This window comes from Odontomachus brunneus, unplaced genomic scaffold (genome assembly GCF_010583005.1).
Source record: "Odontomachus brunneus isolate Ranch 3 - 2012 unplaced genomic scaffold, Obru_v1 Obru_scaffold_006, whole genome shotgun sequence".
In the NCBI taxonomy this organism is placed as follows: Eukaryota; Metazoa; Arthropoda; class Insecta; order Hymenoptera; family Formicidae; genus Odontomachus; species Odontomachus brunneus.
Window position 1 is genome coordinate 1,497,245 of NW_022639456.1, and position 13,216 is coordinate 1,510,460.

The window sequence follows — 13,216 nt, forward strand, 5'->3', positions numbered from 1 at the left end:
AGAGAGAGAGAGAGAGAGAGAGAGAGAGAGAGAGAGAGAGAGAGAGAGAAAGACTCGTGAGACGCGACCCGCGTGGAATTTTAATTTCCCCGTGCGTGATCTAGAAGCTCTTTAGGCCGACATTCATAGTCAGATCTCATATTTAAGATCGTCTTAGGTTCATCTCTATAGATGCCGCACGGATCACTATATTGGACATCTGAGAGTGAGATGCTCAGAACTTATAAAGATGTTGAGAAATGTAAAAAATCTTAGAAACATGGGTAAAACTTGCCCAGACTTTATTCTTCAAATATCACCGTTCTTGAAAGTATGTGTTCTATTTTTTTCATTATAACTGTTGTGACTTGATTCGACTTCATTGAATTACAAAAGACATTAATATATTCATATATCTCGATGTTTTTTACACTAAATAAAAAAGGAATTGAATTTTAATCATTTCTCAGTAAGTTATGAATATATAAAAATAAATTAATTTATTCATGTTTAAGATAACTTTATAATGATGTTTCAAGTTTTGTAATTAAATAAAAGATTCGACTATGAATACTGTATTTAATGAATACGTTATCCTGGCAAGGATTATAAAAAGAACGCAATCAGTAAAACTTAGTGAAAAAATTGACCAATTACGATCGATTATTCCTGGGCTGTAAGGAGAATAATTAGCTGGGATTGATTAATATGCTTGAGTTTGACTGCTTACGTGTTTTGTACTAGAGACTAAAGCCTGATCTACAATATGCTCTTTGCGTTCTGTTTCTTATCTTCTATCTTTTTCTGGCTTAAAGCTTAAGGTTTGAGTCAGAAAGAGATAAAGAGAAAGAAGCAGGAAGCAAAGAGCATATTGTAGATCAGGCTTAAGAGCTGAAGTAGCAAGATCCTCCCCTGAAATTCTTTTGACTGAACTCTTGTTGTTGATTATCTATCGACAGCGATCTTAATTTCATAAGACAAGAGCAGGAGAAGAAGATGTTTGATTTTAAAATTGCAGGGCAACATGAGTCGCGCGAGCTCTATCTATCCTAGACTAGACGATTCTCGTGAAACTGAAACGTGTTTTGATCGCGCGGTCGTGGAATCTAATCTCATGAATATTTTCCAGGCCCAGAATTGTAGATTATGCGAAATGGGCTTTACGAGGTGGAAGCAGACGAATCCGCGGAAGAATCCGATATTCCGCGCTTGTGGATCTGCCTAATCCAATTGAATCGCGTGTCTCAACGCGCGTTCCGCTGCTGCTAATCGGCCGGGCGGTAATCCGCATCGCGTATGTTAATTGCGCATTGGTGATCGTACGAAATTATTAACGTCGGAGGAAAGTCGTGGGGGCGCACGCGACTCGCGCGCTGATTCGCACAAAGTACGGAAAGGTTCGTACCGCGCGACTAACATACGAATCGATCGATCGCGTTGAAGAGGAGACCGTTCCGCAAATGAAAACGGCGAGCACACAGTCGACATTTACACTTTCGATCAATTCGGGGTCTCGTGCGTTCACGAGATATACATCGTGACACCTGCACATGACAACGACATTTCTCGGTTACGCAAAATATTATTGGTGCTTTTGTAGACCCGATAAGGTTATCGAGTAATCAACTGTGTATAATCGGTGCAAATGTCAGCCAACTCGTCCGTCGCGAAGGGACTTGGGTTATCGACCATAATTATGCAAGAATCCAACCCATGAAACTATGATTTTCGACTCGAGTCTCTCCAGAGACAGAAAAGACTCAAGCCTTATGGCCTGAAATTAATTGAGGAACACTTTTTATTTTCTATTACACAGCGAGAATATTGTAGTAAAAATTGTGATACGATTTTAGTAGTCTGAGAATCGACTGGCACTATTATGAAAATTATAATAAAACATAATAAAAATGACCATAAAGATAACTTTAATGTTTTATACTCTTATTATTTTACGATAATTTTTAATATATTCATGGTCGCTTTTATCATGTCTTATTATAACTTTCGAATTGGATCATTCTTGCATAACTATGACCAATTATCGTTATCCAATTCCGCGAGTGAATGAGCTTTTGATTTGGCCTTTTGATGGTCATCGCCATATTGCGCGATGCAACTCGTGCATAAATCTCTCTCTCTCTCTCTCTCTCTCTCTCTCTCTCTCTCTCTCTCTCTCTCTCTCTCGACGTGTAGTTTTCGTTCGTTGACCGCCGCACGACAACGTTCCTTACACGGTGCGACAGACAGACAGACAGACAGACAGACAGACAATCCCGGGATCGATGGATCGAACCGCGCGATCGCCGCTGTGTCACAGACTTAGTCGCTATTCATTCATCGTACGAGTGAAAACACGTACGTTCCCTCGGTATCTTCTCCTCGACGCTCGTCGTTGTGTAAATCGCGATGTCGCGGCGTACGTGTGCGTACATGTGTGCGTGTATGCTCCGATCGTAACGCTCGCTTTTCAACACGCGTGTGACTTCTCCCTGCTCTATAGGCGGGGTTATTTCTCGCGATGACGTTGCCGCAGAAGGAATTATTTACTCGAAATTAATTATACGCGCGTCTCACATCGACCGAAATAGTATCAGCGGGGACTTGCGTTTCTGAGGGAAGCAAGGCACCGGCAGAAAAGTTTGTCACACGGAGTCACCCGAATGTACAGTGTCTCTATTGAACATTTGTACGCGTCTGTGTGCGAGTGTACACATTCGATAATGATAATACGCTTCACGATAGCACAAAGATCGAGAATTTCACGTAGGATTTTCCAAACGTTCGCAACGATTATGCGCATCAGAACGACGCTGGTAATATCAATGTCAAGTATTGATGTTGAGTTTTAATATGGAAACGAGATGCATTTGATGTTGTCGAAATTAATGTGGAGTGATTAAAGAGCCATTTAATGTCGACGCGAGAGGCGACGCGACGCGAGCGAACGATCGACTCCGAACGTGGGCGTCGCATACAACAGGTGTTCTCTGCGTGCGAAGCATTTTCCTGTTGCTAGAGTGAGAGGGGGAGAGAGAGAGAGGGAGGTAGAGAAAGAGTCTCACCTCTCTCTGTCGCTCTCCCGACAACCTTTCCATCGGATCTTCGCGAACACGCGTCGCGCAAAAAGTTTAATCATTTTCGACCCGATCGACTGTCCACGACGCGTTCGGCGACAAGCGCGACCCTCCGATTTTCATGTCACGTTGATGCGGAACGTGATCTTTGTATTAGACAAATGAAGCTGACGCGGCCGGTCGGTTGGGTTTAGCGCTGAAACATGCGACGAGAATGCACGACGACGAGAGTCGTCGCCTTTGTCGGCAGGCGTCATTGATGTTTGCCTTCTCGCGAAAAAGAAGCGTCATTATCGCGCGGTGTAAAACAGAAATGCCATGCGGTCTGTTTTCGCTGCGATACATGGAGATCATTAATATTCAATGCCGTATAAACTCTGATAGTAACGTATCATGGTATCAAACTCTCAAGAAGAGAAAGAGAGAGAGAGAGAAAGATACAGATGAGCGTGGGAGGGATCTCCGTGTGTATCTCTTCTCGTCTTTGCTCGACTAAAGCCCGTGTCACACTACGGATGGAGAATTGCAAATTGAGGATTAGATTTCGACGAATCAACGAATCTATGAAAAGCTATAATTCATGTTACGTATATCATAGCTTTTTATCGAAATATCGTATACGATATTGTTCAAGAATATGGCCCCTGAGTCTTGATCTACTTTGTACCAATTAGTCAAGTTCCAATCTGCAATCTTCTATCTCCAATTCGTACCGTGACACGGACTTAACGCGACGCGCCATCACTGTCGATGTGTTTATCCGAGCGCAGATATTCGCGCTGCGCCGCGGGAAAAAAAGGCGGAGCGGCGCGACCAACGCGGATGGATTGCGTGGCGCGCGTGTTATCGAGTAAACACGAAGAGGAGCACGGACGGCGGTAAGGAAACGATCCGCTCTCTTGCATCCTCCGCTGTGAGTGTGCGTGTGTGCGTGTATGTGTGAAAGAGAGAGAGAGAGAGAGAGAGACGCGACCGCGGCGGCGAACGGCACTCCGTGCGCTCCTCATTGCGACACCGCTCTCCGCGAAATCGCGAAAATATGGCGGCCGACCGCCGCGTTCTCGAACGGCCGCGCGAAAAAGTACAGTTTCTCCATTTACCTCAGTGACGCGGCCAGTGTCCGCTCTATCCCACCGTCCTCCACTCCTGTAATTCCCAGTGCGAGTGAGACAGACCACGACGACGACGACACTTAACTCGAATCTGCCACCGGCCGTTCACGCTCTCCGTTCTCTGCCCCGTCCAGTCGCGGAGAAACTCGGCTCCTCACACGCTCGCGATCTCACACGCGCTCGACAACGAACGACGACGACGACGGCGGAACTGTCATCGGCTACGAACACGAATTCGGAAACACATCGGGACGTAACAAACGCGCGCGGGAGCGTGCGCGCACTGCTGCACCGACGAATGAGCGGCGCGACGTCGCTGCAGCCGGGAGACGCGCTGGCGACGAGCTGCTGCTGCTGTTGCTGCTACTACGCGAGGCGAAGGTCGCATCGACGACGACGACGACGACGACGACGACGCGCGACTCGTATCCAAACGTAGACTCGCACCGCGCGGCAGACGAAAGAGAACTGCCGCGCCGCGCGGCCGTCCGTCCGTCCGTGTCCCCGCTTCGCGCCACACTTCACGCGCCAGCGCCGACAAGTGCGCCGCGTGGCGGCCGCCGCCGCAGACTCGATTATTTATAGAGACCCAGCATTGTTGTGTCCACGCGCTCTCCCGCCAGGGGCGTCCGCTCGCGGCCCTCGTCGGGGCGCCACGATCTGACTTCCCGACCCGGCATTTGCGATTCTAATTCGAGCTCGCGACAGGTAAACGTGATGATGCTGAAATTATGTTGCGATTCATATGCGAGGAGTCACGTTCGCGAAATTGAACTTCCCTGCTCGCGACGACGCGCCATGAGATGTTTCTTCTCACTTCTTTCTTTCTTCCGTTTTTCTCTCCTGCTTCCATAGATTGCATTCCAAAACGTTCTTTTTGAGGAAATTGACACTCTACAGTACACGTAACGCGAACTATGGGTATTGAGTAAAATTTTTCTCGAGAAGAACGTTTTGGAATGCAACCCTGTTGAGTTTCTCGCATCGTTCGCCTCTGACGATCGGCCCGGAAAGCGAGTTCCTTTGTCTCTTTGCGCCGTCGCGAGCGCGCACATGGATGGATAATCGCAGATACTCGCCCGCGACACGTGTCCAATGCGAATGTTCCGCGCAAATGGCGAAGGGATCGAGGCGAGCGGTAATGCAAATGCGCGTCCGCAAATGTGCCTCACGATAAGTGGGCGGTTCGGTTCGTACGTCATGCTATTCAACTGTTTCCTCGTCACAAATAGATGTGCCCGATTAATCACGGGGAGAGAGCGCGAGCCCAAGGGGCTCGCCTTATTACGCGCTTGAAAGATCGATATTTTTCCTGCGGCTGATATTTATATCCCCGATCGGTTATATCCCCGTCGTCTCCCCTCTCGGTTACGTCTACCCACGTGAGAGACATAATACGTCCACCAACGCGATACTTAACCGGCGTTTACCGCCACCGTGTAGGGAGCCGCTAAATTTCTGGCATACCGCGTCCTCGTCGCCGCCACCACGTTTAACGCTAAATGCGGCCGTGCGTCGCCGATCTTCCTCTTACGCACGTCGTGATGCGTGCGATGAAACCGAAACGGCGGCGGCGGTTATTTTCTCGAGTTCCTTTTGGATTTTCATTCGGGAGACTTGCTTCTTCTGTACGCTGAGAGAAAGAATGATTGGTCCGACCAGAACTGTAGCTATTTTTAGCCTAATCATATTTCTTACAGGAAAATAGTGGTAGTAATAACATGTATACAAGATTACTGTTACACTTACTACTGTGTCCAAAAAGTAAGACCAATTTAAAAATTTTTTTTTAAATCTTTATTATTCCAAATCTATTTTAAAGTAATCCCCCTCAGACACAATACACTTATGCCAACGTTTTTTCCAACCCTACGGTTGGAAACCGTATTACGTGATGCGTATAAACCCACACTGCAGTGATAGATATAAACCCACCATCTCACACTGCATTGGTTCTTCGAGACCATTTCGCTAAAAATTCGACCCATATCGTTCCACAACCACCATATTCACCTGATTTAGCACCGTGTGACTTCTGGCTATTCCCTAAACTCAAAAGACCGCTCCGGGGACACCGTTTTGACTCGATTGAAGAGATACAAGCTGAATCGAAGAAAGCTTTGAAGGCCATTCCGGAAATCGACTTTAACAACTGTTTCGAGGGTTGGAAAAAACGTTGGCATAAGTGTATTGTGTCTGAGGGGGATTACTTTGAAGGCGACGAAATAGATTTGGAATAATAAATAAAGATTTAAAAACAAAATTTTAAATTGGTCTTACTTTTTGGGCACAGTAGTATATTAGAATTCAATAAAATACTGGTTTTCTTGACCATAATTCGTAGTCATTATTTCTCTGTATATAATTATGATTACAAACACCTTTTTCTCAGCTAGAAGTAGACTTTGACGCGAATGAATCTCATAATTCGCGATCGCGGTGAAATACCGATTCGGAGTCGCGGACGAGATCGCCGACCACGATACAATCATTCCTAAAGAGAAGTGATTTTTCTCCTTGGAATTCCGGTGAATTACGCAGCGAACAAGTTTCAACGTGTGACAAATCTGAACGGATTAAAAATGTATCGTTCTTATCGAGTGTTCGTGGGCGCTGCGGCTGGCTGCTTCCGGAAGCTCCCTTATCGCTAGTCCTTTGTTTTCTCCGCCTTAATTCACCGAAATCGTGTAATAATCAGCGACCACGTCGCCGGCGTTAATGACACTGCACAGATTACGCTTATCGACTCGTACGCTCGTGATACGTGGGGGAAAAGTATAGTGAACATAGTCATGCTATGCATCATTCATTCAGAGTCTCAGTTTCAAGTTCTAACGAGGTATTAATGCTACACGGGCAGACTTTTACAGGACAAATTGCTATAGAATTTTCTTGGAAAAAAAAATTTGTATATGTAGATGTATTTGTATGTAGATGTATTGTAGATGTATTTTTTGTTCACGAGTTAAGATGTTCCAATTTGCCGAGAATTCTATCGTTAAAACAGTCTCAATTTCAAGTTCTAATTAATTGATCGGACGTGTTAACGCTGGTGTATTAAAATCCAGAAGAAACGATGGTTCTTTTTTTCCGACGAACTATTTTTTTGGACGGATGAATTTGCCGAGGAATCCATTGTTGAAATCGGGGCCAGCAATTTTGGGAATCCTCCATGAAAATTGCATTTGTATGTATGACAGGTTAGAACGAGAATACCGCATGATGATCTCTTGACCGCGTTATTCACGGGTCGAGCAAACGGAAACATTGTATCGTTTATTTGGGATTAATTATGCCGCTGCGCAAATTAACGCTCGTCCCGAGATCGTTCTTTCTGACGCAACACTGACGACGATTGCGACATCGGTGATTTACATTTTACGAAAGAACGTCGGAAGGAGATGAGCGTGTAGCCGAGAGTTGCCCGAAAAGTTCACGCTGGGCGCCGCGTGATTGCAACGGGACGGATGGAAGTTGCCAAATCGAGTATACCGAGGCTTATATTTCATTCCGATAAATTCAAATTGCTATAAATACGGCGAAAAACTCTTTCTTACGTCAACCGTGACTAATAAACAAGCGAGCGCTCGTGTCCGTGGACAGAATATTAAATTTTGTTTTCTCTCTCTTTCATATAAATTCTTTTCAATCTTACTAGGTTTCTGGTAACGCAGAAATCGACTGTCAGTAAAGTATATATAGCTAAACAATGCGACAGATTTGAGATATATAGTGAATTTAAATATAAATATTTAGTAATTAAGTAAATTTTCAGGCCCCATAGGCCCAATATAATTATAGCAAATTTAACATAATGAATTTAAAGTGATACTGTAGAAAAAGCTACACTGAAAGAACAAATATCCAAAAAGTGAAAAATTCGATTTATTCGAGGAGGGGGCAGGTATATTAGCAACATATTTACTTAGATCTGAATTCTTTAAAATAGAATAAACAATTTCTTTCATGACTGGCTACGGTTTTAAGAGAGAACGTATATTTACTTATTTGAAAAACAATTATTTCTTGTTTCTTAGATTTCTTCTCGGTGTAGAAACATAGCAGATTTCTCAATTCCTAAAATATAAACAATACATATGTGATGAAAAGACAGTCAATCAGTCAGAATGAATTAATACTGTTTGATCACAAAATTCTCCAGTAATTTTTACTATAAAATTCTCTCCGCGTGTAGATGTCGGAAGTTATCAAAAATACGGGAGATGTCGACAAAAAATACAAGATATCCATTTACGTTGTATTCTCGCGCGTGCTGTATCTTATCGTCCTCCTTCCCCTCCATCTCTCTCGTTACACTTACCTACATTTCGACGTTCACGCGCGGCTCATCGTCTGAAATCTGTATGTTTTCTCGAAAACAAAAAGACGAAACATCGTATCTCGATATTTGTATCTATTCTTGGTATCGGTATCTGTACGCGAGCTCACGTATCTCACATACTGCGCATATCTCACCTCCTCCATTTCGCAACCTCCTTCCACACGATGCGTTTAGAAAACGCGCGGGGTACCGGCGGCGCGTGTGAGCGAGCGAGCTGTCTCTCTTTCTCTCACTTAGTAGTTCCTTTCGCGGAAAGTCGCTCGTGAACTCGCTGATAACCGTGCAATTCGATTACGAGGTGTCGTACAGCGCGAGGAAAGTCGCCCTCCGTCGACGACGTGAATCGCCTCTCTCACTCCCCCCTTTCTCTCTCTCTCATACGCGATATATCGTGCCTTTGACGAGCGTGCGCGTCTCCCGCTCCGGATCTAATTCGATCGCCGATGGAATCTTTTTTTTTCCAGCCGACGTCTAAAAAAAAAGAGCCATCTTCCAATCACGTGCCGCCTTCCAAAAATAGCAGGCAAGGTCATACCGCGGGTTTCCCTCTGCCTCCACCAACCCTCGCCGCCCGCCCTAAACTCTATCGATCCATTGAGCTGGATACCGTTAAACACGCTCTCGTCGAATGCGAGCGTAATTCGTCTCGCGAATACATTTGATCGCGCACGAAAGAGGCTATCGGGAAATCGGCGAGGGATCCACTCGAGCCGCGACAAAATTGCCGGGGTCCGATTTTAACGGCATTCGGTATCTCGCGGTCGTTTTCCACACCGCAGTCGTGTCGCGAATTTCCAGATTACGTTTACACGAATGGTCGACACGTATTATCTACATGATGTGTGCACGGTTCTTTTCCGTGTACGCAATGTAAACTAAATTGGAAATTTTATAATCTATAGATAAATTTTCAAGTGTTCTCTTTCTCAATATAATTTCAGCTGTAATTCCAATTCGTTCATATTTCCCCAAATATTTGATCGACTAAATTTTTTTCCGCTTATGTTCCCCAAATAACATCCACGTAGACATTACTCATTGTCTACATAGATGATATCTCGCACATGGTTCACGTTGTCCACACACACGCGTAGGATATCATAATTCGCGCGCAAACACTCGACTCTCGTTTTCACGATCGCTTGGAGAGACTTCATATCAAGATAAAATCGACAGGCATGACAGTACTGTTACGTCATTGTACGAAAACGATCGAAATAAAGTTGACTGTCTCGCCTTCTCGGATCTCCCGACGGGGGAACGTTTGCCTCGGAGGAGGAAAGGAGTGTTCCCGAGGGAGAATGTCTCTCTGCTGCTTCGAGGTGCGCTTCCCGAACCCTCGTTTTCAGTGCAGGACGGCAAATTTTAATACGGCATTAACGCGCCGCGAGTACGCAGTATTTTTATAATTTGTGCAAAAGATCGCGCGGCAAGTCGGACGGCTCTAATACATTCAGAGGCTCTCGTTGCTTCGAGGCTATTTATAGCGGACCGCTCGATATGATGTGCCGACTTTATTTTTAGCTGCTTACCTAGCTATACGGCCCTTTCACCCCTTCGTATGACACACCTCCGACTGCCAGGCATGCGAAAACCGTCACTTACCTAAAAAGAAGAAGAAAAAAGAATAAATCTTCCGTAACACGCGGAATTTTGTATCTCGTAACGCGCTGATAAGTAAAAATGACAGGTAAACGCGCGGAGTCATTCGAGATCTACGTATTTGTAGATGTGGGAATACTTTTTCTTGCAAGGCCAACCTGCAAAGAGTGAAACCGGCACCCACATTTATAACAATTTGCCAATTTTTTCTTATAAATATGAGACCTTGCAAAGTAGTCGCCGCTGTAATTTCAACGAGCGAAGTGCCATCGATCGCCGTGTCTTTTCGAGGAATTGTTTTGCCATCGAGAAATATTAACCCTTCGAGTCATCTTTTCTCCATTCTTAATGATTTTGACTAACTTATCAGCAAAAACACCGATTATATTATTACCATACATTGTCATAAACATAAGAGACTAAAAATAAGTAAAAAACTATTTTAATAATGAAAAATAAAATAACAATAAAATAATATAAACAGTGAAATTTTAATAATAAAATAAAACAAGTTTAATTGTTAAATTATTATAAGCAGATAAAAGTAAAGTGCTTTTTTCACAGACAATAATAATTTTAAGTCTATTAGAGTAATTGACATCTCAAAATATTAAGTTTATTCGAAGTAACTGACAGTATTTTATACATTTTTTTTCAAAATTTTCTGTAGATCCTATTTTTTACCGGACTACTGAACTCTGTTTTTACATACTATTGAAATATTGATAATATGTTTGCTGCAAGCTCTTTTTGTAAAAAAAACGCAAATATCTTTTTCTGATATCGAGGAAATATCATCGTTATATTTGCGGATAATGTTAAAAGCGAGACTGCTAATTTTGGACATTAATCGTCGTCATATCGTGCCCACCATTTCGAGTTTGCTTGTCACTTCAGATTCGTAATCCGCGACCCCGAAATATGCAGCAACCCCTATGTGCCAAATTTAAGAAAACCTTACCGGGAAATGAAATGTATGGCTCAAAGGATTTAAATTAGATGTTCAGACGGACTCTGAAACTGCATGCACGGATTTCAATTTCCGACTAGTACATTCGCTTCGACGAAATTCTCGACGAGAAGCGCGGACTCGCGCTCTCTCTCTCGGTAGGCTCACGTGGAAGGCAAGGCGCGAGGATCGCATCGAGCTGTCTCGATCTCAGCATGAGGTCGTCCGGAGCGTATAAATACGCGTCTTTAAAAAGCCGACCGTTCCGCTTTTAAAAAACCGCGGCATCTCGTCGTAGACGAGGCGCTCTCGGGGTGGCTCGTGTGCTTCTACGAAGCGTTTCACTTACACCCGGTGGGCCGAAGAGCGTACGCTGTATAAATTGCGACGGAGCGGATTTTCGACGTCCACGTGTCGGAGCTTTCGTCGTGTACGGAATGGTGACGAAAGTACAGTCAGCTTACTCGCCGCGTTAACGGAGCAGCTCTACGTACATTTATAAATCGCGTTCGAATTTTTTCCTCAAAAATTCGGACAAAATTTCCGGACAAATCTTATCGTTTCTGTGTGATATCTTTCATTTTTTTCATTTCGCTCCGTCGAAAAATATACGCCGCGCGACTGCGCGATAACAGCGCGCGCTAGTAACTAGTAACGCGCGCGTTTTATCTTCGCCGCTTTCTGTACGATTTGTATTATTTGGCCGTGTAGAGAGAGGGGGAGAGGGACACGCTACAATCTTCTACGTGAGTGAATTTACATTTAGAATTCTGTCCGGATTGGCGAAATTGATTACTGCGCGAGGCGGTATAACGGGACGGAGGAGCAACATCTCGTGGAGAGTGGCTCGGTTAGGCAGGCACTCTTCTCCTCTCGCGGTAGTACCGCGCACATATGTGTACTAGTACGAAAATAGTGACCGGCTCGTTCGAAAATACCGACCGCTAAAAATACGGACAAAAATAAACGTCCGCACGTGTAAAAACACGCATTAATATTCGCCGCTCATCCGACCAGCCGACGTTTCCATGCCATCGTATTGGAGAGAGGACCATCGTGAGAGAGAGTGAAACAAAGTCGGACGTAAGTCGACGCGGGAAAGAGAGAAGAGCAGGGGGAACGAGGAGGAGGCGGAGGAGGAAGAGGAGGGTAAAAATCTACGCGGCGGACAAAGCGTGCGGCGGGTGGCGAGGCGAGGAAGAGACGAAGGAAGATGAAGCGTGAGAAGAGACGAGAAAAGGTTGTAGAGAGGGAGAGAGAGAGAAAGAGAGAAGGGAAAAAGAGAGAGAGAGGGAGAGTGCAACGCAATCTCTTCACTCGGGGATCTTTAAACAAATTTTCTCTCTCTCCCTTACTCTTTCTCTCTTACTCTCTCACCCGTCAGGACGATACTCAGCCGACGTCTTGACCAAAATAATCTCGGAATCGTGTCCTAAATTCCACGAGTCGTTTCCCGATCAACCGAGTTCACACGGAGAAGAGATCGGTGAGCGAGGCGTTGAATAAAAAGAACATCTTGTTAAAACACACACACACATATATATATGTGTGTGTGTGTGTTAAGAAATTAAATTTTTGATACACACATAAGTATATTTCATAACAATCTGCAACTACATCACATCTGATGACTTCATTAACCCCAAACGTACAATATTGAGTGTGCCAGTCCCAGGCAAATTAATTATCTGATCGTTCCCCGACCTTCTCGTGAAAAGTCTAGGAAAATTCGAAAATAGCGCGAATCTGTCTGTATTTTGATTTTATTGCGGCTGAGACCTTTTTATATCCCTGGAAGAAAGTGTGTTCAAAAGTATCGATCTTCTAGAAAGTTATGTAGTTCAAAGTTGCTCGGATCTGATAGACCCAGATTGTACGTCCCAAGAAATGTGATTACGGGGTGGAGAGTGAGTTATTACATACGAAGTAGACACGAGTCTCTCTTTCTCCCGTTGGCTCGTGAAAAGAACAGGCAATTCCAGGCGTGATTCTCCCAAAGATAGCTTCCGCCGGGGGAGAGAACGGGCGAGACCCAAGCGAGATCTCAAAGTTCGCATTCGTGGCACCCTCGTGTCGCGCTTATCACGATCACTCGTCGATTCCCCGCTGCGAAATTCGCGTAACTCGTACGAGCATGAGAACACGAAGGGGGGAGGGG

General features: G+C 44.6%; 1 protein-coding gene across 18 annotated transcripts in view; it reads right to left on the reverse strand.

Moving 5' to 3' along the window:
• The window catches only part of LOC116853599 (histone deacetylase 5), a 138,003-nt gene that overhangs the window by 66,567 nt on the left and 58,220 nt on the right, over positions 1-13,216 (reverse strand). For 2 of the 18 annotated variants that reach the window (XM_032834774.1, XM_032834766.1), the window contains exon 2: positions 10,040-10,112. The exons of 12 other annotated variants lie outside the window; for them this stretch is intronic. The gene's annotated coding sequence lies outside the window, so the exon portion shown is untranslated. Of the gene's footprint in view, positions 1-4,153; positions 4,696-10,039; positions 10,113-13,216 lie in introns of those variants that run through there. 4 more of the 18 variants (XM_032834833.1, XM_032834828.1, XM_032834753.1 and 1 more) reach the window with 3 other exon arrangements.